We start from the raw sequence: 23,650 nt of genomic DNA on the forward strand, positions 1-23,650 counted from the left end.
TCCAGGCTTTCTTGAAACTAAAGGGGGCATGTGATATGGTTCTGGCCAATGAGGTATAAGTAGATGTAATTTAGAGGCTCTATTTTCCCTCTCTTCTTTTTGCCTGTGTTTGAGGCCTGGAGGCACATCAGTGCCAGTTGATACCAAGAGGCAGCAAGTAAGAGGACAAGTGAGAGCATGCTAAGGGTGGTAGACTAAAAAGGTAGAAAGAGCCTGGACATTGTTGAGCCATAACATCAGCCTGGAACTACCAGGACTTGTGGCAGTGAGAGAGTAAACTTCTATTCCTTTAAGCTAGTACTTTTCATCCTTTTCCAAATCTTAGCACACAAGGAAATGATAATATTCATATTCCACATGTAGGTAGACATATAAAGCTGCTTAAGATTGGAGACAATCTCTCATACCTTAAAGGCTTACTCCAAAGACTAAATAAGTATTATCTGAGCTTACTTTTAACCATTGACAGCTCTCAGAGAATTCTGACTTAAGCCACTTTCGGTTGGGACTTCTTTTCTCGGAAGCTAAACACATCTTTGATGCACTAGATTTTGAAGAGTCTTGGGAGGCAAGAAAGTAACTTTTAACCCACAAAAGAGGGAATGATTAAGTAACGGAAATTTGTAATGAAGGAAAAAGGCAAGTTAGCCTGTGTATAGTAAAAATGAAAATGTGCCATGTGAAAAAGGAGGGATTTCTGATTTAAGGAATCAGAAGGTTACTCACTGTGATGAGGAGATCAAAGTAAAGGCTCTGCAGGTGCCTGGCTAATGAAATGGAGATGGAGGTCTCTGGAATCAGGAAGGAAAAAATAAGGGCTAAAGGAACTGGAACTGTTAAATTACCTGAGCATGGAGTTCCCATCGTAGCTCAGTGGTTAATGAATCTGACTAGGAACCATGAGGTTGCGGGTTCAATCCCTGGCCTTGCTCAGTGGGTTAAGGATCCAGCCTTGTTGTGAGCTGTGGTGTAGGTACAGATGTGGTTCAGATCTGGCGTTGCTATGGCTCTGGTGTAGGTTGGTGGCTATAGCTCCGATTAGATCCCTAGCCTGGGAACCTACATATGCCTCGGGTGTGGCCCAGAAAAGACAAAAAAAAAAATTTACCCTAGCATATGGAGATCCTGGTGTAGAGAAAGATGGTTCTGTCGCAGGCTGAAGGTACCCAAGGACAAGAGGTCTCTGCTAGAGGAGAAGGTTAATGCTGTGAACTGGGAAAAGGACTTTAGACTGAGGACTTATATTCACAGGATGAGATTGGAAGGGAAGGTGCTCACTCTATTATTTAGGAGTAACATTGGGAATCTAGAAGAAAATCAATTCTGAGGAATGGACCATATATTTCTTCTCTCAGCCTTGCCACCCACCTCCCACACCTCCCCTTTGACCTTTTCCTGCTCCTCTATCTCTGGGCAATTTAGGTCAGATTGCAGTACTGAAATCAAAAATCTAGATGAGCATATTTCTCCAAACCTCCTTCCCTGATGACGACGATTCTCTCCTTGCCCAAGTTCTACTTAGTCTACATGGAACTCCTTTTCAACTAGGCCCGACTTTGGACTTCAGTGTTCCTTCAGCATTTTGCCATTGGAGCAAGAATCCTGATAAGTCAGTTTCACTAGAATTCCCCATCCTCCATATCTGATCACCTTCCATATCTAATTTGGTTCCTTATCCGCTGCTATCACCTGGGTAGACGCTGATACCCTGGCCTGCCTTCGACAAGAATCTTGTCGAATCTTGAGGTCAGGTTACCCGAATCCCCTATTAGCCCTGATGTTTCCTCTTAGTAATGATCACCCCTCCTTAACCCTACTCCTTGGCTAAAAATCCCCGCTTGTCCATGCTGTACTGGGAGTTGAGTCTAGTCTCTCTCTCTCACTTGCAGTAAACGACTGCAGTTATCTCTGTGTCCATTGTGATGACCCCCCTTGAATAAAATCTGCCTCACCTAGCATCTCCAACAAAGGTCATGAAGACTATTTTCTTTAACAATTTGAATAACATTTTTTATAATATTTATTAGGCATTAACAAATAATTATTATTATAGATAATATAGGTATTACAGACAATTTATTATTGAACACATACTAGATATCTGACACCATTCAAAGTGCTACACAAGTAATTACACATTTAATCTTCATAAAAACCCAACCAACTTTGTGCTAAGGCAGTGTGAGCATTATGATTTGGTGTGTGAAAGACAAAACGCACTACACAATTAAGGAGGCTATATGATTGCAGTTATATAACGAGGAATGTCTCCAAAAAAGGGAGGGGCCTGGGGTTTTATAGAGGCAAGTAAACGAGTGTGTCATCTGCCATGTGGGGGTTATAAGGAATGACAGAGACACCTCAGAACATCTGAGGTCAGAACTGTGCCTGTGGTTAGCCATTTCCTGGAACATGAATGGGTCCAAGAATTCCTCAACCATTACTGCTCAAAACACAGGGTGCAAACACAAGTGTAGCACTGCCAGGTGAATGAAGAATGAGAGACATGTTTGCATGTAGCAAACAATTTAATGATAACTTTCAAACTCTACACCCCTAATTCAAACTCTTTAACATTAATTAAATGCAAAGCCTTTTATGCTACGTTATCAAAAATTATCTTCTGTTAAATTTAAGACAAGAAGTTCTCTTGTGGCGAAGCAGGCTGAGGATCTGGCATTGTGACTGTAGCAGCTTGAGTGGCATGGGTTCAATCTCTGGGCTGGGAACTTCCACAGGCTGTGGGTGTGGCCAAAAAAATTTTTAAGGAAGAATGGAAAGCTTAGGATCACCCTCAAGGCTACATTTTAAGAAAAGCCAACATGTGATAGACAACGGGGAGGTGGTTACTTTTTCATTTTTGGCTGTGCCTATGGCATGTGAAAGTTCCTAAGCCAGGGATCAAACCGGTGCCACAAGCAGTGACAGCGGCTACAGTGACAATGCCAGATCCTTAACCTGCTGCACGAACAGGGAACTCCAGGAGGTGGTTATTTATGTTACAAAATGATTACTTAAAGTTTTTAACCGAGCTTCCCAATGATTTATTTTTAGAAATAGTATCAACAGTGAGAGGCCACCCAAGAGCATAATGGTAAGAAAAATAAGACTGCACCCTGGAAAAGCCACTTTTATGGCTATTTAAAAAAGCAGGAACAGGAGTTCCCATTGTGGTGCAGCAGAAATGAATCCGGAAACGAATCGGACTAGTATCCATGAGGATGTGGGTTCAATCTCTGGCCTTGCTCATCAGGTCGGGGATCCAGGGTGGCTGTGAGCTGTGGTGTAGGTCTCAGATGTGGCTCGGATCCTGCGTTGCCGTGGCTGTGGCCAGGAGCATTAGCTCTGATTTGACCCCTAGCCTGGGAGTTTCCATATGCTTTGGGTGCAGCTCTAAAAAGCAAAAAAAAAAAAAAAAAGGTAGGAACAAGTCTGTCTAGGTCATAGGTTATCCCCAGAGCAACATACAGTGCTTTCCATAGAGTAGGTACTCAAATATTTGCTTGAATTAGTGACTTTGTAGGACTAAACTTGAAGGCTATGTAAAACTACAGGACGAAAAAGTTTAGAAATGCCTCAAACTCCAGTCAAAACAAGGTAGGTGCAATCTTGGGTGGCAAGTCTAGAATGTGATTAACTTTTAGTAAGTAAAACCCCAGGCAGCAGCCGTATTACATCCTATTTAGAGAGATGATGTGAATGTAGGGGTTTGAAACATGCCACCCCAAAATATACCAACTTTGTATATTTATTGTTTTGAGCTAAAGACATTAGAAAAACAATAGATAAAAGAAAGGCACACTGACCTCCCTTTTCTTCCTGAAAACAGGAGAGAAAACTCCCAGGCAAAGGATGCTCTTCCTGCACCCGAAAGAAAAGAACATTCTTATCACCAGAGATATAGTCAAGGTTGAGAAGAAACTGCACAAATAAACCTTGCTAAAATAACCATTATCTCCCTTTAGTCTCCCCATATATTTTAGGTACTTTTCCACAATTAGTGCAGTGTGAACAGCCTAGTATGTAAGCACATAGCCCTAACCACTGAGACCACAATGCGTCTTCATTTTCCTGCGAAGACACCTGTGCACATGTGAAAATAAAATTTGTACCCTTCTCTGTTCATTTGTCTATATCAATTTAATTCTCAGGTCCAGTGTGAGACCCTAAGAGGGTAGAAGAAAAGTTTTGCCTCCCTTCTGCAAACAAAAGGTAAGTTCTGATTGGGGCAGAGAATATGAAAGCTTCCAATACAAAGTTGCTAACAGCCATCCAAGCACTGACCAGGCCGAGAATCATCAGATTGATGAAAATGGCTGAGGAGGCGAGTGTGCCAAGCTTCTTTAATCTGATTCCCTTAGCCATTTGAATTGTATTACCGATGTCCCTATTCTAATCCCATGCTTACTAAACAATGTGGTAATTCTATTTGGACTTCCTGTGGCTGTCAGAGGAATAAATCTTGGACCTGGAATTAACCACAGCAGAACTGAACTGCAACCACACATTTAGCTGTTTCCTTTCAGCTCCATCATTAACTAACTTCTATCTTGGAAACTGAGAGGTGGAGGAACACAAGCAGTAATATGGTTAGAATTATGTTTTAGATAGACTTTTCTTTTTCCAGGCTGCAGTGTGGAGACTGGATTTAAGAAATAGAAGACTGGGATCAGACAGACTAGTTAGAAGGGGCTTTTTGAGATTGTCCACGTAGGAGATAACTGGGACCTGAATTATAGGAAGCTGTAGAAATGTGGAGCCAAAATAGGAGGCAGGTCTCTGTACTCTTACTGGTGCTGGTTATTATTTTCTAAATCTGCTTATTTTATAGGTAAGTAATGCTAGCTCATTGATGTTTGGCTTTCAATGACTTTTATTAATAATGAAGATAAAAATTTATCAGTTGATTTATTCTTTGTTTAACTACTGTTTAATTTTTAAAATTTAATTTTTCTTTTATGGAATGCTTTAGACCCTAAATGTATGAGATTCAAATTATCTAAGATTAACCAACAATGGTAATAGGGACATTTAAACACACAAAATCGCATAACACCAATTGAAATGCAAAGCAATCCTATTTTACTTTAATGTAATGCATTAACTTTAGTCTGACCTTCAGCTTTCATTTACACAAAGTTGCCTGGGAGATAGAATTTACTGTCTCAGCAAGACCAAAGTGTTTGTGCTATAAAAGGAGTCCAAAAAATTAATTCTAAGAAATAGAGTAAATTTATCCAGAAATCAATCAGTCCAAAGGTTTAGGAAAATGATTAAAAAAATGATGTTAGAAGAGCAATTCATAATCCAATGCCCTCATATTTTTCTTCCTAATGTATACTTATTATAAAATAGTAAGCAAAGATAATAGCAACAAAACACTTTTTTTGGTTAAAAGAAAGTGAAATCATCATAAGCTCATCACCATAACATGTCTTAATGTTTTGATTTTTTTTATTCTTTAGTTTTTCTTATCTGTGTGTGGTGTGAATTTGATATCTCTGTTTATGATATCCCTATAGATATATTATATCTATATATATGATAATTAGATATTATGATATCTCTATAGATATATTATATCTATATATATGATATATAGATATTATGATATCTCTATAGAATTATGATATCTCTATAGATATATCTATAGTGGTGTGAAATTTGATATCGCTATGGTTTGGGGGAATTCACTCAAAAGAATGTCTTCCCTTTTAAATAGAGAAACTGCTTGTGAACCCAAGGTTGGCACTTGCCATCAGACTCTACATGGAGTAAAACAGGAGCCACTGCAGCTGCTGACCCACAGCACCCACTGAGCGGAACTCAGGGTGGAGACCAGGAGTGAGGCACTCTGTGCTCTGGGAAAACTGGAAGAACAGGCCTTCGAGAGCCAGATAGTTTTAGGAGATTTTATGTGTCCAATTCTTGCATCTCCTCATATCTAGAAAAACATTAAAATCCTTCAATGATGACTGATGTCAGGGACTAGCAGTAACCTTCATAAGACAGCAGTGAACTTCATAAAATGTTTGCATGGCTGCATGCACCTCCCCCTTCACCTTTGTGATTTTTATATTGATATTCCCCCCCTTTCTTCTTTGGACTGCAGTTAAGTGAACAAAACAAAAAACATTACGGCCATCTTGTGAGAACAGTCCCTCCCAAGGGTGGGCCAGTGAGCCCTGAGGGAATTAGGAAAGAAGCAAATACTGGCCATCTGTTGAAGTGCATATCAAAGGAGTGATTTCAGTAAACCCAGACCTTTACATCTTCCTGTAGAAACCGCTTTTTTTTTTTTTTTTTAAAGTCTTTTTCTGTAAAACTTTTGTTCCTGCTACTTTCCCTTCGTTGCAAAAATTCATATATCCTAGCTTTCCCCCTCACCTCCTCAGAGTGGTTTCTCAGGGCTACCTGAGATGCTGTTTCCTGGGCTTAAATCCTAATTTCACCCCAAGTAAAACTTAATTCTCAACTTTCAGATGGTGAATTTTTTTTAAGTCAACATACTGGATTTTCTACAGCAATAATAGCTAGATATAACATTAGTAGTTAGATGCAGTGCTATGCTAAACAGTTTCTTTCCATGAACCAAAAACTCTAACAACTCAAGCTCAAATGTGAAAGATGTGCAAATAACATTTAAAAATCATTTTATAGGAGTTCCCGTCATGGCGCAGTGGTTAACGAATCCGACTAGGAACCATGAGGTTGCGGGTTCGGTCCCTGCCCTTGCTCAGTGGGTTAACGATACGGCGTTGCCGTGAACTGTGGTGTAGGTTGCAGACGCGGCTCGGATCCCGCGTTGCTGTGGCTCTGGCGTAGGCCGGAGGCTGCAGCTCCGATTAGACCCCTAGCCTGGGAACCTCCATATGCCGCGGGAGCGGCCCAAGAAATAGCAAAAAGACAAAAAAAAAAAAAAAAAAAAAATCATTTTATAAATTATTTTGACTTTAGTCATTTCCTTTTTTTTCTGTTATTCTCAAACGCTTGCAGTATGGAAGTAACATGAAAGGACTGCAGCATTGTGAAAGGATTCTGGAATAGAACTGGGCTTTTATCGTAGTCCTATAACTTATGTCGCACATATATCACCAATCTTTTTCAACTTTAGTTTTCTCTTCTGTAAATAAAAACTTCGCATGATTCATCTAAGAATAATATCAAAGATTGTGCACTCAGTGAATCAGTGAATGCTAATTCTCACGCTGTAAATTATTTTAAAAATATGATGCCCCTGTATACTGAATTAGGAACTGACCTAATGGGGATGCTCAAATTATTAATACAGAAAAATCCTTGCTTACTTGAGCTTTTGGAAGCATATGAGAGGGTGTCCTTTGATTGATGGCTATAATCAATATCTGAAATACCTTTGCCTTTTTTTCACCGACCACTGCTTCCAACTCTTAAGACTTGATTAACTGTAAAGACTAAAAAACAACAACAAAAAGCAATGTAAGCAATAGTAATACAAACTAAAATTTATACTTTATGGCAAGATAAGAAAAACTGAAACATAAACATTTTTCTCTGCCCATTGGCCTCCTCTCTCACAGCTACTGTGCATTTTAAATACATCTGCATTATAAATGGACCCAAACTCCTCCACCAGCAAAAATGTTTGCCAACCAAAAAGAGCACCATTCTTCTGGCATTAACAAGAAAATTCCTTAAAAGATAATATTCCTTCTTTATCTTGTAAGGGGACATGATGAGCTTAGATCTGGATTGTGTAAACTGACAGTACACAATACATCATTTAACATACAGCCCTCTGTCTCAAAACACTTATAAAACTTATATAACTGTGACTTATAAGAGTGAAACACTTCTCAGAATTTTCTAAGATGCTCTTCCAGGGTTATAATTCTCAAATTTAGCTTGAATAAAAATTTCCATTTTCTGGAGCTCCCACTGTGGCTTAGCAGTAATGAACCCAACTAATATCTTTGAGGACATGGGTGGGTTCAGTCCCTGGCCCTGCTCGATGGGTTAAGGTCTGGCATTGCAGGGAGATGTGTAGGTTGCAGGTGTGGCTCAGATTCGGTGTTGCTGTGGCTGTGGTATAGGCCAGTGGCTACAGCTCTGCTTTGACCCCTAGCCTGGGAACTTCCACATGCCATGGGCGTGGCCCTTAAAAGACAACAACAACAACAACAACAAAAATTCCATTTCCTTCTGATTAATTTTTGTTGAAAATAGCAAAAGAGAATTTATGAAGTTACAAAAATTCTTTAAAGCTATGAGTAACTGTATTTAAGGTTCTAGCCAGAGCATTTAGTTAAGGAAAAAGAAACAAAAGGCATCCACATAGAAAAGGAAGAAGTAAAACTGTTTCTGTTCTCAGATGACCCTAATCTTACATATATGAAACTCAATAGTTTCCTCACACAAAAAACCATGTTAGAACTAATAAATTAATTGGGCAAGGTAGCAGGATGCAATTTTAACACGCAAAAATAAGTCGCATTTCTATACACTAACAGTTAATAATCTGAAAAGAAAACTATGAAAAAAACTCCATTTACAATAGCATGAAAAAAATACTCAGGAATTAACCAAGAAGGTGAAAGATTGGTACAATGAAAACTACAAAACAGCGACAGACATTAAACAAGACATAAATAAATGGAAACACATTGTATGTTCATGGATTGGAAGACTTTTACTGTCAAGATGTCAATACTACCAAAAGCAATCTACAGATTCAATGTATCCCTATCTAAATCCCATCAGTGTTTTTTGCAGCAATAGAAAATCTATGCTAAAATTCATAGAGACTCTCAAGGGATCCTAAATAGCCAAAGGAATTTTGAAAAAGGAGAGCAAAGCTGGAGAACGCACATTTCTGGATTTCGAAACTTACTATAAAGCAAGAGTAATCAAAACACTGGGGTACTGCAGTTCTCATCATGGCACAGTGGAAAGGAATCTGACTGGGAACCAAGAGATTGCGGGTTTGATCCCTGGCCTTGCTCAGGTTAAGGATCTGGCATTGCCATGAGCTGTGGTATGGATCGCAGATGTGGCTTGGATCTTACGTTGCTGCGTTTGTGGTGTAGTCCGGCAGCTGTAGTTCCCACTGGACCCCTAGCCAGGGAATCTCCCTATGCCGCAAGGGCAGCCCTAAAAAGCAAAACAAACAAACAAACAAACAAAAAACAAAAAAACCCACTGTGGCAGAAAGATAGACATGTTGATCAGTGGAACAGAATAGAACCCAGGAGTTCCCGTCGTGGCGCAGTGGTTAACGAATCCGACTAGGAACCATGAGGTTGCGGTTTCGGTCCCTGCCCTTGCTCAGTGGGTTAACGATACGGCGTTGCCGTGAGCTGTGGTGTAGGTTGCAGACACGGCTGGGATCCTGCGTTGCTGTGGCTCTGGCGTAGGCCGGGGGCTACAGCTCCGATTAGACCCCTAGCCTGGGAACCTCCATATGCCGCGGGAGCGGCCCAAGAAATAGCAACAACAAAAGACAAAAGACAAAAAAAAAAAAAAAAAAAAAAAAAAAAGAATAGAACCCAGAAATACCTTCTCTCATGTATGATCAACTTTTTTTTTTTTAATTAAAGTAGAGTTGATATGCTATACTGTGCTGTAAATCAAGTGATTTTTGTCCAGGATGCTAAGGCCACTCAATGCGGAAGGATAATCTTTCCGACAAATTGTGCTGATAAAACTGGATATCCACATACAAAACAATGAAGCTGAATCTTTACCTAACATTATATATGAAAGTTAAACGAACATGGGCTGAAGATTCAAATGTAAGACCTAAAACTGAAAAAACAGAAAAAAAAAACAGAAGAAAACAGAGCAAAACCTTCACAATATGGGATTTGGCAATGATTTCTTAAATATGACACCAAAGGTACGTAAGACAAAATAAAACAAAAAAAACCCAGACAAATTAAACTTCATGAAAATTAAAAAATTGTGTGCATGAAAAGAGAATATCAACAGAGTAAGAAGGGCAATCCACAGAATGAGAGAAAATATTTGGAAATCATATATCTGATAAGGGATTAATATCCAGAGCATAGAGAGGACTCCTAAAACTCAACAACTCAACAATAAAAAAACAAGCAATGCAATGAAAGTATGAACAAAGGATCTGAACAGACATTTCTCCAAGGAAGATACAGGAATGGCCAATAAGCATATGAAAAGATGCTCAACATCACAAATCACTAGTGAAATGCAAATCAAAAGTAAAATGAGAGCTCATCTCACACCCACTATGACAGCTAATAGGATGTGGAGACATTAGAACCTTTGAGCACTATCGGTGGGAGCATAAAATCCCACAGCCACAATGAAAGCAGTATGACAGTTCCTCAAAAAATGAAAAACAGAATTAATATGGAACCCAGCAATTCCACTTCTAGGTCTACACCTAAAAGAATTGAAATCAGGATCTTAAAGAGATGTGTGTATACTCGTGTTCAGAGCAGCAGTATTCACAATAGCTAAAACACGGAGCAACCCATATATCCACCAACTGATAAATGGGTACACAAAATGCAGTCTACACATACAATAAAGCATTATTCATCCTTAAAAAGGAAGAGAATTTTGGTATATGCTACAACATGGATAAACCTTGAAGATATTATCCTAAGGAAAATAAACCAGTCACTAAAAGACAACGCTTAAAATTCTATCACATTTAGAGTACTCAAAATCACAGAGACATAAAGTAGAATGGTGGTTACTAAGGGCTGGAATGGGAGGGGCAAGTGAGGAATTATTATTTAATGGGTATAGAGTTTCAGTTCTACACGATGAAAAGAATATGGAGATGGATAGTGGTGATGGCTGATAGCACTATGAATACATTTAAACCACTGAACTTTACACTTAAAATGGTTAAGATGGTACACATTGTATGTATTTTACCACAATAAAAATAAAAAATTTGAGTAATTACCCCTAAAATGTCCCAAAGTCCTCTTGTTTGTGTAAATTCTTTGTTGTTTTTGAGGACCATTCCCTGTCTAACACACAGGGCCCAACCTGAAGAAGCCCTGTAGGCAAATGCTCTTTTTGCTGCTCATCTCGTGGAGGGAAAGAGTAAAGACCATCCAACACCACTCAAAAAACTACATTCTGGCAACATGACATGAATTTTGGTTCCCACCACTGCAAAAACTAGTAGAATTTCTAAGCCCTTGTAGATATGGAGGGGTCTCAGATATACCACCCCAAAATATGCTCTTTGGCACTATGGATTCTTTTGAACTAAAGGCCATTTAGAAGCAGCAGGTACAGGAAAAGCCCTAAAAAACAGGACACGAGTTTTCTGTTTGTAAAAGAAGTTACATTTATAAAGGACATTTTCATTTGTAGAAAGGTCTCCCTCTTTCTTACCAGGAAAAGGAGGACTCCTAACAACTCTTATCAGTGAAGAAAACACCAACTTAAACCCACGTAACAAACCCTAACTGCACAACCCTGTTTACCATACTTTCCTAGGTCACTTTTACATAATTTGTTCCCCCTGCCCAAAGCCCCCAAACCCCTTTTCTTTCATTGGTCTTTGAAGTTCTAACACCCATTTGGGTTACTTACTACTGAGGGCTCCCATGTGTATGTTAATACCCCGTTTGTTATTTTCTTGTTTATCTGTCCTGGGCCAGTCTAATTTGCAGGGTCCAGCTGGTAACACTGAGGTGGATGGAGGAAGGGATCTTCCTCCCTTCTTTTTCTCTCTGAGCACAGACCATGGATGAGGCCCTTCTCTACCTTGGTCCTGGACCTATGATTCTCACAGGTAGCATAATCTTGACCAAATTTCACTTGCTACTTCTTTCCATTTTCTCAAGATGTCACCCTTAGGTAGGAAGAACAATATCAGCTGTTCTTACTTGTAAACCTGCTATGAAAGAAGTAAGAGGTTTGCTACTATTTCATGAGAAGGAGCAAGACGACAGGAATTCCTGAGATCATGAGAAAGACCATGTTCAGCCTAAATGCTGGTGAACTTGTTGGTCTTTAGTTGTAAACTAGCTCTACAGCAAGTGATGTTGAGTTTCTTTTTCATGACAAGCCTATTTTAAGTCTCTGACAAGAAAGACTGTTGGGAAAACAAAACAGAAATGAAGAACTTATAGAATAGCAGCAAATCCTTCCATATACCTGACAACTTTTATTTTTTTTCCCTCTCTGCCTCAAAGCTCATACATCATTGATCAATTAGAATTTATCTCCTTTTCTACTTAATTCTCATGATACTCTATCTATAGTTTGAATTATAATAATTTCTATGCATATATTTTCTCTATTGGTTTTCCCATCAGGAATAGCCCTGCCAGCAGGACAAACATACTCATCCCTGAATTAGGGTGGGTTTGCCTGGGTGATTCCTGGTTACTCTACTTCCATAGCCAATCAATACCCCCTTCCCTTTTTAGTGAAAATATTCTTTCATTAGCTATGTTAATATATTCTATAAAGTACATCAAATCATGCAGACTCAACTTGGCAGGAATTTCTGTCTTTCAGGTGAGTTTGCCTATAAATCGATTATATGTAAGTACATACTTTAACACTTTGAGGGCAATCTTATTTACCTAATAACCAAATTTTTGGGCAACCACCCACTATAGCACTCTGTATGGACAACTGTAGAAGTAAATTCATATTTTATTTATAGCTGTATTTGAGGTTGGTGCCATATCCTAGACATCAACAACAATTCTGATTGTGTGAGATAATGTTTTAGGAATCTCTTAAGCATTGTTCCTCCCCATAATTATCTCACTTGAGCTTAGGTACCCCGCTGTTGTATTATTTCCATGTGCCCAAATTTGCATATTTCCATTGTGATCACCATCTGCATTCGTCCTTATTTACTCCGCTCCTGTCTCAGAAGATGAAGTGTCCCCCCCACTGCTCAACCCACAACAATCTGGCTTCTACTTAGCCCCTCCTTCTTTGCCCCATGACTGAAATGATCTTTACTGAAATAAAATAATGCGTTATAACTGCCAAATTCAGTGAACCCTTTTCAATGTTGATCTTAATGAATCTCTTCTCTACTTCTGATTGCTGGGCAAGCACTTCTCAAAATTCTATCCTTTATGCTCTTGGCTCTGCCATCATTATTTATTCTGAGTCTAACATCATATCCCCAATCAATTTTATTACTTTCCTTCACAGGCTCCTTCTCTTTGGCCCACAGGTCTCTAATCTTGGTTGTTTTCTAAGGGTTTTTTCTGTCCTTAGGCACTTGTCTTCTCCTTTCCCTCTCATGTTGGGTGATAATTAACATGGTTTTAATGCTTACATGTTGACTTTCAAATATCTATCTCAACCCTGAATGTTTGTATATTTAAACTTATATAAATAACTAGTTATAAATTCCTGAGTATTAGTTGTCATGATTTGGGATTTCATACATGAAAATAAAGCATCACTTTTGTTGAAACATGATTCCTCAATCATATGTACTGGTATCAGGTAGAAATTTTTCATGTCATCACAGAGGCATCTTCCATACAACCTTCTGAAAATTTTCCATTTCACCAGGTTTGTGGATTAAAAAAGGGAGAAAATGAAATACTCCTTAAATTAAGAAGTTCCCTGGCGGCTCTGTGGGTTAAGGATCTGGCATTGTCACTGCTGTGGTGCAGGTTCCATCCCTGGCCTGGGCACTTCTGCATGGCCTGGGCACAGCCAAAAAATAAAAAATAAATTAAAGATAAAAAACAAATAAGAGGAGTTGCTCTTGTGGCTCAGTGGTTAACGAATCCGACTAGGAACCATGAGGTTGCAGGTTTGATCCCTGGCCTTGCTCAGTGGGTTAAGGATCTGGTGTTGCCGTGAGTTGTGGTGTAGGTCAAAGATGCAGCTCAGATCCTGCATTGCTTTGGCTCTGGTGTAGGTCGGCAGCTGGAGCTCCGATTGGACCCCTAGCCTGGGAACCTCCATATGCCTTGGGTGGGGCCCTAGAAAAGGCAAAAACCAAAAACCAAAACAAAACAAAACACAAAAATAAGAGAAATTAAATAATTATGTAACTGCAGTTAGATATATGTTATCTCCTCTCTCATTGCAGTGTCTAGTGTTCTTTTACCTAACGCTGTTTCTGGATGTAACTCTACTAGTTTTATATCAATAAATCTGTCAGTTAAAACATTCCGTCTGTAAAAGAAAGCTTGACTCAAACTAGTTTAAACAATAAATATATTTGTCATCTCACATATCAGTTATTCCAGAGGTAGAATGGGCTCCTGAGCTAGTTCTTTCAGTCACAAGAGGGCCTGGGTTTGCTCCATTTTTTAAATATGCTTATGTCCTACACATTATTATAGATAATACGTAGGTTTATTCTGTGATTGGAAGAGTGATTTAGTTTTAAGAATTCCATCACCATAATCCTTTACACTCACGTGTCACCTCTAGCCATCAGGTCCAGACATAGCAACATTCAAAGAAAGAAGATATCATTTTGTCCAGTGACTCATTGAGAGAAGTAAAATTTTCTCAGAAAGATTAGCAGACAATAACTTTACAACTCTTTGTCCACTGCATTAGTTTTCTATTGCTGTTGTAACAAATCATTGCAAATTTAGTAGCCTACTACAACAAGTTTATATCTCACAGTTCTGTAGGACAGAGCTGGGCAGGCTCAAGAGGATTCTGTGTCTAGGACACCACAGGCTAAAATCAAGGTGCAGGTAGGACTGGGTTTCTAGCTGGAGGGTTTGAGGAAGAATCCACTTCCCAGTTCATTCAGGTTGTTCACAAAATCTAGTTCCCCATGGCTGTAAGACTGGTGCCTGTTTTCTTGTTGGCTATCAGCTGGGGGTTGATTTCAGGTCCTTGGGGCTGCCCACATTCCTCATCAAGTGGTTCCCTTGAATCCTTGTACTTTGAATCTCTCTGACTTCCTTTCTGCTGTTAGCTGAAGAAACCTCTCTGTCTCTTAAGGGCTTGTGTAATTAGATTAGGCTCACACAGATAATTTCCCTATCTTAAGACCAACTGTGCCAAATAACAGAACATAATCATGACAGTGACATCTCATTATATTCAGATGTTTTAGGAATTAGGGCAGGACATCTTTGGGGGGGTCATTTTATAAATATGCCTACAGTGGCCACAGTTGGCTCACATGCTCTTTTCTGCGCCAATGGTTCTCAAGGGAATGAACGACAATAATTTTCTCAGATAGTTTTCTGGGGATGGAGTAGATATGCTGAAGGATAAGTCACAATGTACATTATGTACTCACATAATACTTCTCTTGAGAGGTACCAAACAGGCTCGTACATTGGGTCTACAATATACATTTTTTTTTTTCTTACAAAGAATACTACTATTTTCGTATTCTATTTTCCTCCTTATTGATCGTAAAGCATACATAGTACATGCTGGTTAGCATATCAGTTAAACATTATTTTAGGAGAGGGGGAAAAAAAAGACTCTCTGAAATGAAGCCTAGCATTTGAGAGCAACAGAAGAGAGTCTTGTTTTCCTATCCTATCATGGTAAACTGCCTTAAAAATGAGACAGCTGATTAACTTGTTAAACTCGTGGATGGCAGCAGTCTTATGGTTACAACTTTGAAGTTTCTTACAGCTCTTTATAAGAAACTTGTAGTAGAATGTGGTAGATGCAGAGCTGATGTTGGTTCAGCTGTTTTGGGTAAGTCACTTTAGGTGTCTGGGAACAATTTTCTATAAGATGTCATTATCCACTTAGCATAAATTATCATCGGTAAGCTATTTATGGCCTCATTAACTTTCAAGGACCTCAGAATTGCTTTAAGAGTTCCTTTCTAGGAACTGTCCAACTTCTTGTTCTCTCACTCATTTAGCCCATCCACCAACTAGCTCTGTCTAGTTTGTTGGGATATAAGGGCAATCTGGCTGTATAGAATGTCACTGTGTTAATATCTTGAGTAGCTTGGGACAGTCTAGTTAATCACATAGATGTCATTTTCCTTGCTCACCTCTTCATATAAAACTCTCCAGAAGCTGTTCTCTTTGCACAGATGATGACTTTGATCTAAAAAGAGAACTTTTCTTTATGCAAGAGTATCTAAGTAGGGATATTTCTGTATTAGAGTATCCTAGATAAAGATCTACCACAGTGGACTGCACCATCTGGCAGGAGTATTCACTTTGTAGAGAACGAGGCAAGACTTCTCCAAGAGTCTGAGCCAGGGTTGGGAGATGGTCCGGATGAGGTGTATATTCTGCTTGTTTGGTTGATACAGTTCTTGTATATCAGGATATAGCTCAAGAGCTGATAAACTTTTTGAATGATAAATAGTTCCAGGAAATGAAGTGACTATGAAAACACTGGATAGGTCTGAGATTTTTTTGTTGTAAATTTGGTACTTTCAACAAGTAAAAGGTCAACTGGATGCTAAATCCAGTGGACTTTAATCATTTTCTATTGTTCCTAAATCAAATTTTTTCATTTCTAAGCATGAGGGAACTAAGGTCCTGATTGGGTATAAGTAGCTTAAGGCTAACACTAATATAAGAAAATTCAGACTTTTGAACTCTTATTATAACTAGTACCTGATTGCAGCATTCATGGCTGATGGAATCACTTTATTGTATTAAGGAGTTTTGTTATATATCAGTAATACTATAAAAATGTGCATTCAATAGAAATAAATGTTTGATATCTACAATTTTTTGCTGTCTTTCGCTATACAGAGACTTCTGTTTCCTTTGGGTTAAATTATTCATCCAACACAGAAATTCTGGTTACTTTGTTCATAAACAAGTACATAAAACATGGTATATTAGAGATGTTATATTCTCAAGAAGTTTTCTTTTTATTATTATATAGAGTTTTTGTTTTTGTTTTTGTTTTTTTGTCCATGCCTGTGGCATCTTGTTAAATTATTTAAGTGTAACTACTTAATAAAATTAAATGATCTTATTTGTGAATTAGTAAGACAAATGACTTTATTAGCATAAATTGGTGAAATTGTGCCATCTAGTGCCCTTTACTGAAAAAAGTATGTTTTAAAATTTATTTTTCAGATCCCAGAATCTTAAACATTACAGATTAAAAATGAACCTAGAAATTTATTTTTCTAACCCTAAATCTTACCAACAAGAAATATGAATACAAAAATGAAAATGAATTTAGGACACATGTTACCGGAAGAATGTGTTCCAGGCTTAGGAAAAAAATTCTAGCCAATGCCTAAAAATTGATGTGGTCATTTCAAGCATTTCCTAAGATTTGTTTACTACATGTAGCGTAACATCCTCTGTAGCATGTGTATTAGTGGGGAGGCTAAAGACCACTAGATGATGAGATTGTTGGTGGCTGGTGGTGAAAGAGAGGAAAGACCTCAAAGATCGGGGCTTGAATATCCTTCTCTCCTTCTTTGCCTTTCCCGTGCTATACAGCCCCATCCTCAGAACTGGGGGAAGCAGGTGTGTGAGTGTGTGTGTGTGTGTGTGTGTGTGTGTGCGCGTGTGCATGTGCACGCATACATATGTTTTGGTAAGAGGAAAGATGGGTCACAGTTGTATTAAATAAAGAGAAGGAAATGGGAGAGAGAAGGAAGAGAAAATGAAAGATTATGTTGTGGGGGTTCTGGGAGTTGAAATAAGCCAAAAGAAAGCTTTGGAGTCCCACTTATCCAGGCTGGGTTTGTATGAATTTGGAATTATCTGATTACTTTTGGAGACTTAATTTTCACATGGTAATGAAAGGTGGGGGTGGATGCGAAGAAAAGCAAATTTAAGTACCTTATAAGACAGTTGTGCAGAATTAATGATACAATGAATACCAATTCCTTTCAACCACAAATATGTTAAGAAAAATTTCTTTACCTATCTATATATGAGACATATGGATATCATTTGTGTTAGTTATTATGTCTGTTCAATTAAGCTAAAGATTCTTTTATCTAGTGACCTCTTAATCATGAACAATCTTATGACTTCTATAATTTTCTTGACAAGTTTCTGTCTTGAATTGCTATTATGTTCCTAGGATTTGTGTCAACAACCATATCTATAGACATCTATACCTATATACAGATAAAAATGTGTGTATACTTCCCAATGTTTTGTTCACAGGAGGCAATTAATAAATCCTTGTTACCTTCTATACTGGGCTTCAGTAGCAGTTTCCTTTACCCAGGTAAAGACATGTTGTCAACATACCCTTTATGTCATAACCATGAAAAGAAAGTATATCTCATCAAAGACATTTGAGATTTCACAAGCACTTATGTAACTTAAGGTAGTTACTTTATTTTTTAATTTTTAATTGTGATAAAAAAATCACATAATGAAATTTATCATCTTAACCATTTTAAAGTGGGCAGTTCAGTAGTGTTAGGTATATTCATGCTATTGTGCTATGGATCTCCAGAACTTTTTCATCTTGCCAAACTGAAACTCTATACTCATTAAACAATTCCTCATCTCCCCCTTCCCTAACCCCTGGCAACCACCATTCTTTTTTCTATTTCTGTGAATTTGACTATTTTGGATACTGCATATAAGTGGTTATTATACAGAATTTGTCTTTTTGTGACTGGCTTATTTTCCTTAGGCTAATATCTTCAAGGTTCATCCAAGTTGTAGCATGAGGCAGGATTTCTTTCCTTTTTAAGGGTGAATAATAGTCAAGGTAATTATTTTTAAACTACTTAGATTGTAGTAAAAAAACATAATCAATGAGAATTTAGCACAGTTGGATATATAACAGAAGAATACAGCTACATATATTTAGTAAAATACTGTACAATGCTGAGACAGAATTCTAATGGTTGAGAACCTTCTAAAACTTTAATAAGCTCCTTTGGGACCATTATGTGAGACAACAGGTTTTTTATTAAAATGCCATGTAAAAATGTTCTTAAATTTTTTATCAACAATTTATAAGTTGAGCCACATGAGATTTGGATCTCAGTACAATACTATCCATTTTTAAAATACTGAATTCAAATGATGAAAGGTGTGAAATTTACTGATCTCCAATATTTTAAAAGCATAGACCATCTTTTAAAGAGACTTTTCATTTAGTCTTTATTTTACTTTCTAAAAAGGAAAAGTAAAATGCCTTAGCATTTCATTAACACTTTTAAAAACAAAAATACTGCGTTTGGCATGGTTTGCCTTATTTTTTACACCATTAAAAGCATATTACCATTAAAACTATTACCTGGAACTATGCTCTAGGATGACCCAACCCAGAGCAACCCAGGATAACAAGGGAGAGAGCAATCTAAGCATCAGGCTGCTGCATTTGCCTTGCTCTCAAAACCAGTTTATATAGGGCATCAGAAGACCCAGCAGTTGCTACTGCTTCCAGGCAGATGATTTACTATGCACACTGATTTCGGTCAAAGTTAATAATAGAAACGTTTTATCTGTCCCTTTCCAAAAAAAAACCCTAAGTGCAAACTTTATTTCACCCATTTTTATATAACACAGTCCCTTCCTGACTCTACATTTTGTGGTAAAACCTCTCCCAAACACATCTCCGTATCTTCCTCCATAACTGACCTCACGAGACCACACGTGGTTCTGCGCCTAATTACTGCTTCCCTCATTTGGCACTGGGTTTTTCTCATCATGGTGTCTTTTAAATCAGGTGGAGTTAGGCGTATTTTCCAAAGGAATCCAAATGTTGGATGATGTGTGCATGGTGTCATCTTTACTGCAAACTCTACCTGATTTATCTCTCACCATGATTTTGCTTTACTTCATTTGTGGCATTAAAACGATACAGACATTTTACAGCTCTGCTTGCTTTCTTTTCATATTTTGTCTCTTTTAAGGTTTTACACACTAAATTTTATTAAATAATCCTGAAGCAACTTTCCCATGTTATAAACAATTAATAAATTCATTCTTTATTTCCTCCTCACTCTTCCCCTCTTCACCACGTTTTAGGTAGTTTATATTAATGATGTAGCATGTTTCCTTCCATATTTTCTCCACGTTTATACAATCATATATATAAAAGTATAGATACATATATACACTTAACATTAATAGAATTTTTGGTAATTCCTTGGTTTTAGGAAAATGATATACATGTTTTCTGAATTTTGCCCTTTTCAGCAATACCTCATGGAAATCATGCCAAGTAAATGAAATGACTTTAATAAGTCTTTATGTCTTCATAGTCTTCCATAGTGATATGATTTATTCAGTCATTCCCCTTACTAATAGGTACTTATTTTTTTTTTTTATTTGTCTTTTTGCTATTTCTTCGGGGCCGATCCCACGGCATATGGAGGTTCCCAGGCTAGGGGTCGAATTGGAGCTGTAGCCACCGACCTACGCCAGAGCCACAGCAACATGGGATCCGAGCCGCGTCTGCAACCTACACCACAGCTCACGGCAACGCTGGATCATTAACCCACTGAGCAAGGGCAGGGACCAAACCCGCAACCTCATGGTTCCTAGTCGGATTCGTTAACCACTGCGCCACGACGGGAACTCCTAGGTACTTATTAATAGGTATTTTTTTGACATTTTGCACAATGCAGAAATAAATTTCTGTTTAAATATATGGATATAAGTAAACACGCATGTATAGTCAGCTCCTCGTATCTGTGGGTTTTGCATCCTTGAATTCAACTAACCTCAGACCAAAAATATTTGAAAAAAATTCCAGAAATTACCAAAAAAGCAAAATTTGAATTTGCTGTTCACTCGCAACTATTTATATTTACATAGGTTTTACATGGCATATATAACTGTTTACATAGCAATTACTGTGTATCAGGTATTATAAGTAATCTAGAGATGATTTAAAGTATACAGGAGGATATAATTCCCTGTGATAAACAGCAGGATCTCACTGCTTATCCCCTCCAAATGCAACAGTTTTCATCTCTTAACCCCAAACTCCCAGTCCATCCCACTCCCTCCCCCTCCCCCTGGCAACCACGAGTCTGTCCTCCAAGTCCATGAGTTTCTTTTCTGTGGAAAGGTTCATTTGTGCCATACATTAGATTTCAGATATGAGTAATATCATATGGTATTTGTCTTTCTATTTCTGACTTAACTTCACTTAGTAAGAGAGTCTCTAGTTCCATCCACATTGCTGCAAATGGCATTATTTTGTTCTTTTTTATGGCTGAGTAGTATTTCATTGTGTATATATATAATATCTTCTAAATCCATTCATCTGTGGATGGACATTTATGTTGTCCCTTGTGATGGACATGATAGAGCATAATGTGAGAAAAAGAATATATATATGTACGGCTGGGTCACTTTGCTGTACAGTAGAAATTGACAGAACATTGTAAATCAACTATAACGGAAAAATAAAAATCATATAAACTTAAAAAAATAAAAATACAGTATACAGGAAGAGTGAAAACAATCCAGAGGAAGAAAAATGGAGCTGGACAAATCAGGCACCCTGACATCAGACTAAACTACAAAGCTACAGCAATCAAAACAATATGGTACTGGCACAAAAACAGAAATTAATCACTGTAAGATGATATAAAACCTAGAAATGAACCTACACAGCTATGGTCAACTGATCTACAACAAAGGAGGCAAGAACATACAATGGAGAAAAGAAAGTTTCTTCAATAAGTGATGCTGGGAAAACTACATGTAAAAGAATGAAATTAGAATACTCTCTAACATTACACACAAAAATAAATTCCAAGTGGATTAAAGACCTAAATATAAGACCAGATAGTACAAAACTCTTAGAGGAAAACATAGGCTGAACACTCTCTGACATGAATCACAGCAATATCTTCTCAGATTCATCTCCTTTTATTTCAGTAATGAAAATAAAAAACAAAAATAAACAAATGGGGCTTAATTAAAATTAAAGTCTTTTGCATAGTAAAGGAACCTATCAATAAAATGAAAAGACAACCCACAGAATGGGAGAAAATATTTGCAAATGAAGCTACTGACAAAGGATTAATCTCCAAAATATACAAACAGCCCATGTAGCTCAACAGCAGAAAAACAAACAACTCCAATCAAAAAATGGGTAGAAGACCTAAACAGATATTTCTCCAAGAAGACATACAGATGGCCAGTAGGCACATGAAAGATGACTCCACATCACTAATTATTAGAGAAATGCAAATCAAAACTACAATTAGATATCACCTCACACCACTCAGAATTTCCATCATTAATAAGTCTACAAAAAAATAAAGGCTAGAGACTGTGAGGAGAAAAGGGACCCCTCTTACATTTTTGGTGGGAATGTAAATTGGTACAACCATCATGGAGAAAAGTATGGAGTTTTCTTAAAAATCTGAAAATAGAACTCCCTTATGATCCAACAATCCCACTTCTGGGCATATATCCAGAAAAAAAAAAGCAACATAATTTGAAAAGATACACGTACCCCAATGTTCATTGTGGCACTATTTATAATAGCCAAGATGTAGAAGCAATATCAATAGAGGAATGGACAAAGACCATGTGGTACATATATACAATAGACTATTATTCAGCCATTAAAAAGAATGAAATAATGCCATTTGCAGCAACATGGACAGATCTAGATATTATTACACTAAGTGAAGTCAGAGAAAGATAAATATCATATGATGCCACTTATATGTGGTATCTAAAAAAAAAGATACAAATGAACTTATTTACAAAACAGAAGCAGACTCACAGACTTCAAAAACAAACTTATGGTTACCAAAGGGGAAAAGTGAGGAGAAGAGTAAATTAGGAGTTTGGAATTAACATATACACACTACTATATCTAAAATAGATAATTAATAAGGACCCATTGTATACAGCACAGGGAAGTCTACTCAACATTCTGCAATAACCAATATGGGAAAAGAATCTCTAAGAGAATATATATATATGTATATGTATAACTGAATCACTTTGCTGTACACCTGAAATTAACACAAAACTGTAAGTCAAGTATACTTCAGTATAAAATAAAAGTTTTATAAAGTATATGGGAGGATGTGCATTGGTTATATGTAAATACTATGCCATTTTATATGAGGGGCTTCAGCATCTTAGATGGTGTTATTAGTGGGCATCCTGGAACCAATTTTCTGTGATACCGAGGGATGACTGTATATATTTTATGAGAGAGTATTTATTTTTTACATGATATCTTTGGGGTATTCACAGATAGTATTCCAAATAATTGATAATTTACATTTCCACCATCCTTATAAAGGAACATTTTCTCATATCCTCCCCCAAAATAGGTTTTATGGATCTTTTAAATCTTTGCCGTTGTGATGGGCAAATAAGTGATATTTCATTGTGACTCTGATAGGCATTTCCTCACTAATTGTGGACTTCAATATGTATCTGGGCTTTTGAATTGGTTCCTCTGTGAATTTGCTTGTTACATTCTTTTTCCATTTTCCTACTGGGTTTTCTTTCTCTTCCTGATCATTTTTTGTTGTTGTTGTTGCTTTTTTAGGGCTGTAACTACGGCATATGGAGGTTCCCAGACTTGGGGTTGAATTGGAGCTATAGCTGCCAGCCTATGCCACAGCCACAGCAATGTGGAATCCAAGCCGTGTCTGTGACCTACACCACAGCTCACAGCAATACCAGATCCTTAACTCACTGAACGAGGCCAGGGATCGAACCTGCAGCCTCATGTTTACTAGTCAGATTTGTTTCCACTGTGCCACATTGGGAACTCCTCTTCCTGATCATTTTTAAGA

The 23,650-nt window shown here is 37.6% G+C and overlaps 1 long non-coding RNA gene across 1 annotated transcript in view; it reads right to left on the reverse strand.

Annotated features, from left to right (window-relative positions):
• The window catches only part of LOC102160109, a 36,011-nt gene continuing 15,868 nt past the window's right edge, over positions 3,508 to 23,650 (reverse strand). The window contains exons 3-4 of the long non-coding RNA XR_305112.2: positions 7,308 to 7,433; positions 3,508 to 3,861 (exon numbers count right to left, since the gene is read on the reverse strand). This is a non-coding gene — a long non-coding RNA (uncharacterized LOC102160109). The remainder of the gene's footprint in view (positions 3,862 to 7,307; positions 7,434 to 23,650) is intronic.

The sequence above is a fragment of the Sus scrofa genome, chromosome 8, assembly GCF_000003025.6.
Source record: "Sus scrofa isolate TJ Tabasco breed Duroc chromosome 8, Sscrofa11.1, whole genome shotgun sequence".
Classification (NCBI taxonomy): Eukaryota; Metazoa; Chordata; class Mammalia; order Artiodactyla; family Suidae; genus Sus; species Sus scrofa.